Source organism: Tympanuchus pallidicinctus, unplaced genomic scaffold, assembly GCF_026119805.1.
Source record: "Tympanuchus pallidicinctus isolate F22 unplaced genomic scaffold, pur_lepc_1.0 scaffold16, whole genome shotgun sequence".
Classification (NCBI taxonomy): Eukaryota; Metazoa; Chordata; class Aves; order Galliformes; family Phasianidae; genus Tympanuchus; species Tympanuchus pallidicinctus.
The window spans coordinates 23,217,773-23,223,904 of NW_026294679.1; the positions used below are offsets into that span (position 1 = coordinate 23,217,773).

The 6,132-nt window shown below is 40.9% G+C and overlaps 1 protein-coding gene across 1 annotated transcript in view; it reads right to left on the reverse strand.

Moving 5' to 3' along the window:
- The window catches only part of ZCCHC24 (zinc finger CCHC-type containing 24), a 104,826-nt gene that overhangs the window by 13,870 nt on the left and 84,824 nt on the right, over window positions 1-6,132 (reverse strand). The window lies entirely within an intron of this gene.

Genomic DNA, 6,132 nt, shown 5'->3' on the forward strand with positions numbered 1-6,132 from the left:
GAGTTGGCAATGACCTTATGTAAATAGCTTTTCTTTTGCAGCAGAAATATGGCGATATACATAATAACGCTAATACTGCAAGGTGACAATGAGTATTGCATACAGCTGTCCTGGGAAGAGCTGTATGCATGAAGCTCCTTTCCCAGAGACTCTAGCAGATGTTGAAATGCTGCCCGCATATTCACTCTATTTTGTTTATTGTTGTCTAGAGGGAGAAACTTCCCCTGTGCTATGGCAGGATGGTACGATCACCTATCAAAGGATGCTTTGTTATTTGTTCATAAGTCATGCTGCTGAGGCTTTCTTTTTTTTAAGTTCCCAGATTAAGTTTACAAAAGTTAAATGGCCCATCGTGCTGGGAAAGGGGTTGTTTTGTTTTGGGAGCTTGTACGATTTCTCAGTGTGTAGGTCCAAATTGCTTTCTATGTGAAAACACTGGTTGGAAAAGCAGGTGGTTGGCAGAAGACCTGAGCTTGGCAGGCACACTGGGACTCCAGCTCCCATGGCTGGTGGTGTTCACTGCACTACCTCCGGTGTCGCGCGTGGGAACAGAGCATCAAGCACTGAATCCTGCACCCTGGCCGATGGGAGACAAGCAGGGGGCACCCAAAACCTCCTCTGGCATGCTGGCCCTATTTTTATTTTTCAGTGTCAGTGAACAACATTTTCTGCTTTTTTTTTTTTTTTTTTTTTTTTTTGGTGTTTATTCCTCAGCATAATTACTCTTCAAAAAATCGGATGTGGTAGCACAAACAACAAACGCTTCTAATAGTTTTTCATGACCTGATGTGCCACTGTAAGTGTTCTGGCTCATGGTGAAGATGAAGCTGATGCTAAGACATACATTTACACTGCACAAAAAAGTGCTCAGTATAATGGGAAACATTTGGACTTTCATGCCTAAATGAGTGCTGGCAGACACCCAGGGTTTAATCCTCCAATCCATGGTGTTCCTTGATAAAGATGGAGATTGCAATTGAATGTAGGGCAGGAAAATGTCAATTTATGGAGCCATCCTTATTCAGGACACTTAATTTGGCACTGCCTCTGAGGAATTTGCTGCACAGCTCAAGTCAGTGTAAGAAGGAGCCACATGCTCTCTTCATTTACAAATTCTCATGGAACTGAATAGGAGCCCTGTGTACAAAGAGCTCCCATGATTGTGAGATGTTTCCCCTCCTCCTGAGGTGTCATGGATTGCTTTGTTTGTAGTTTTGACTGAGGCTATGCTATTGAACAGTGGAAGAGAGTTATTTCCAATTCTCAGTTTCAGCGACACAGTACTTAAACTCTTCCTCTGGTCATAGCTGGAAAGGCAGCTTCGTTACCCCTACTAAGCAGCAGTCCTTTCAGAAAAAGTACAGGTCACTGAGCATGTTATTTCCAAAAGCAATAGCGTAGACGTTGGAGACAGAGCATGTCTGAGAAGTCCTACACATGTTTATAAACAGTATTAGAACATAAAACTCCCACTGCAGTATGCTGTGCCAACCATAAACAGTGTTAAAACATCAGATTCCGCAGGCAATATGTTAGCTAGCCACGCCCTGCAGGCAGGGCATCTCTGAGATGGCTGCCTGGAGCAGGATGGGGAGCACAGGTTTCTGCAGCTGAGGCAGCTGGCTGCAGAGACAGAACAGAGATGCTGTGCCCTCCCAAACTCATTGCAGGGCACTGGAGGTGCTTGTCTGTGATGTCCTCTATGTGTATAGCTAGGCTCCAGCACTGGAGGCTTGCCAGATTAGAAGTCATTTCTCTGACTTGCTCAGTCAGTGGGAAGCAGAACCAGGAAAAGAAGGCAGGAGAGGGAACTCCAGAGGTAATTTCCTGTTATAATTGCTTAACTAAACTTCTGATTTATTTTTACTTTAACTTTTCAGCTGTCACACCTTCCTCCTTATTCAGAGACTTTAATTAGTTTGCTGGCAAACTACAACTTTCTCTGTAGGTGTTTCGCTACTCAGTTTTATGGATGTTTATACTTCACCCTAACAGATTTTATTTTCTTTCTCATATCCTCAGTTTCCCAGACTATGCCTGACAGGGAAGTTGTTTTCTCAAACAAACAAGCTCATTATCAAGAAATGCCATTTGGAATCACTGAAAGCAGTGAAAGTAACTCTCCAACTCGCTTCACCCTTCGGGTTCAAACAAAACAGACGTGACAGTTTCTGGTGAAAGGCACAATAGATCTTGCAAAAGCCCTTCCGAGGTCCTCTCTCCACAGCAGTCAGAAAAATGGAAGGGTCTTGTCCTTAGGCTCATTAGATAGAGATGCATTACCTCAATCTTCCAGACAAAAGGCTACAACAAATGATAGCATCTTTGCAGCTTTATCTAAGCACGTACCTGAAAGTTGGTGCATGAGCTTGCCTCAATGAGATTTAACCTATGTATAAACCCAGCAATTTTTTCTTTGTGGCACAGCAGTGAAAATTACTTCAATGTTCCATCTTTTACTGACACCCAACTACCTCTACTTTTCATCTTCCTCCATTCTTCAGCCAAAACCACAAATTGGCTATAATAAGATTTTAAAGCTTTTAAAGTTGAGCTTTTCTGTTAGTAACTGGCCAGCTGAGCTCTCACACATAACCTATTGGACTGTGCATCTCATGGAGGAATCTGCCAAATCACTTGGCAGTGATGGCCATAATAAAGGATTCTGCTTTCCCCAGACAGTTCTCTCCAAGTATCAGTTTGCAGAGTCAGCAACAAAACAAAACAAAATCTCCACATGTCCAGCTTAGAACTAGACTGATTATAAACAACAGCTTGCAGAGATTTCCTTCGAAGTGGAATGGAGAAGTTCAGTTTGTTTAATACTCTTCTTCCCTACATCATCCCCTGGGTTTGTGTTGCACAGCTGAAAGATGTACAATGCAGGAGGACGATGAAGTCAGCGTGACACTGGTAGGTGGGTCTCCTTCCTAGAAGAACATTGTAAGTATCTGCTTATAAGGATGATTCAACAGAGCAGAAAAGCAAGAACAGAAAACAATAGCTTGATGCACTGCCTTCTCCCAAGTGATATGCAGGAGTGAGAGGGCTGGAGTTGTATTTTGAAATATGAGCTTTCTGACACTCGATTTTAAGTCAGTAAAACTAGGAGGCAGCATTACTCAAGTACTTCTAGCGCGCATATTTTACATTGTTCTGCCAACAATGCTGGGAAACATAAAATGATTATGGTAAAGGATACCCCAAATGCTCAGTCGTAAAACGAAAGCATTATGACTGATTTGACATATGGAGTGTCCTGGCCCTCTGCTTCTGTAGAGCATTGGAAAAGTCACTCCAGTACTTTGGCTTTATTCATATTTGTGTAGGCTGTGTAGGGAATGGAGATACACTTGATTATCTATGGAAGTCTTCAGCAGAAGTAATGCCAAAATGGCACAAAATGAATCTATCTAATGAATGATCAGCATTATTTCTTTGTCTTTCCTGACCTTTGCAATAATTCAGATTTGAAATTCAGCATGAAACCTGGACTGATGCAGAGGCTGTGTGTTTAGGAAATGAGTTCTAATATAGCTGCTCTTATTTTGCTTGCTGCCCGTAAACCATTTTGCTGGTGTATGATATTGCTGATGTGAGGCACTGAAGACTTCTGAGATATTCAATTGCTGTAGCTACATGTTTAATTAGTATGCACAAAATAGGAACAGGATTTGGGGATACAGAAACGAAATTAATTCTTTCAACCTTCTTGTCCCTGGTATAATTTGGGTATTATTGATATGATGAGAACTGGCAGGTTAAAGGGGGACTCTTCATTACAGCATTACTGCTAAAAGCTTTTATTCAGCTTTTATTGAGTTGCTAGATATAACAGATATCCAAAATAAGGGTTTATGACATACAAAATTGTAGCTGAGCAAGACATGAATGAAAAATAAACTTGCAAACATAACAGAGGAGGTTAGTGTGTATTTTGCCTAGGATTTTCCTGGGGGCTTGACATGTCACAAGGCCTGGGGTTACATCATTTTCTGCCTGGAAGGCTGTTATACAGCTGCTGCCATCACTGGAAGAATCAGTTATTTATACCACTGCATTCATAGAAACAAGCTCATTCTTTGCTGCAGTCAGGGTTCACCTGTTGTTATCACTAATCTGAAATCTCCTCGTGCATGCACATTAGTTCTGCTCTTAAAATCCATTCAAGGCAGGATGTGGCTTTGTACTGAAGTTCTTTATAATAAAACAATTACAAAAGTCAGTCATCTGATAAAATTAGTAGGATTTTTTGTCACTCCTTCTCTAGGGCAGTATGCTTACTGTCTCCTTCCTGCTCACTGCCAGTGTGCTGAGACGGGAAAAAGGGGATGATGAGCTGCTGATGCCTGACCTCCTAAAGAAACACAAAATTAGAAAGACCAGACTGCTTAGGCTATGTGTCTGCCTCCAAGGGTCACCAGATACTGTGCTCTTGCTAGTAGTCTATTGTGTCATTTTCCTAGAAAATATTTTCACAGCTTACTGCGTATATTCAATATTTCTCCTTTCTTTATTTCATCTGCATACCTGTATCTCTATTAAGCATAATCACAGTCCTCTGCTTTTTAGGTTCTGGTACATTTTAGAATCATTTAGACTCCTCACATACCTAACACCTTCTCCTCTCCAGACTGTGCCTCCGCCAGCTGAGAGAGACATATTTAGCTATTTTGATCATCTTTTCTGGCAATATTTCCTCTTCATTAGTGTTGTTTTTCTAGGATTTGGTTCCATGTAGTCAGTGTCTTTCTGTCAGGGTGGTGTTCAGAATGAAGTGCAGTTCTCCAGGAATAGAGCATTAAAAGACACAAGTTTGTATAGCGCACAGACAAAAATAATGTTCATTTTTGTTTGACTTGAACAAGTATCCAACTACAAACATTTTCATTCTCTAAGCCTTACTTTTTTTGGGGAAACAAATATTTAAGAGTACATTGATTAAGCTGTGTTGATGAACTTTTTACATGTATATTTTGAAATGGCAGGAGATCGATTTTATGTTTGTCATTTTAGTATATGAGTATGTGTCTTCTGGTAGCTTTGGAAAATCAGTGTTGTCAATATATCACCAACTTTGATCTCATTCCCACAATGATAATCCAAGTGTAATATTTGGCACTATGTGTTACTAATAACACACTGATGATTATAGCAATAGGTGTGATTGTCATGGATATGCCAATCAACATTTAAAAATCCAAGAAGCCAGCTTGGCAAACATTTAAATCAAAATACGGTTATGCAGATTTGTTAGAATATTAGCCATGCTTTTGGACAAATCCTTTCTTCTGTTACAAAATGCCTAGTTGAGCTGATTATTGGAACCATCCTTGGGCTGAAGATGCATAATACTCTTTTCTTTACGTCAGTTTGAAGCATAGTGCCTACAGAACTGCCAAAAAATAGTTACTTATCTGATCTGTCAATTACAAAACATCTGAGGACATGATAATGTGGATTTCAGTCATGTAATCACAATGTGCCTCCACTTCCTTTGTGGGGGGGAGAAGACATCTTACAGTTCCCCAGCTCTCTGCACTTTTTGTGATGTCATATAATCACTTTGTGTGTAGGCTTCTCCGGAAGTAATGCATCCTATTTATTTCCGTGGAAGCTACAACAGATACAAAGAACACAATAACACTTTTTCATAGAACAAAGTCTCAGCTACAAAACACTATTTTTCAGCATAGTCACCATCATTAGCTATGCATTTTATGCGAGAGATGAGCAAGAGTCTCCATGTCATGGTCAGAAAAATATGTACCAGCAGAGATGACCCACTGTCACTGTTGCCACTGCTGAAGTGCACCACCCACCACCTTGCTGTGCTCACATCCACATTCAGCAAGCACAGTGAATGTCAGTAGGTGCCATTTTTTTCTGCATGGAGGAATTCGATAACACAGCTTTGCTTCATACGCACTTCCATGTCAGAAGCCATTCTATCACACTGCCCCTCTGCTGTCACATGGCAACATAATGTAATGGAATATTGGTGGGGAGGTTCAGCCTCTACTACCATATCACCAAGATTTGTCTCTGACACTGTGGGCCAACATCATAAAATAGGAGGCCTTATCTTTGGAGCAGCCCTTGTAGTACATATGGTACTGGAGCATATCTAGG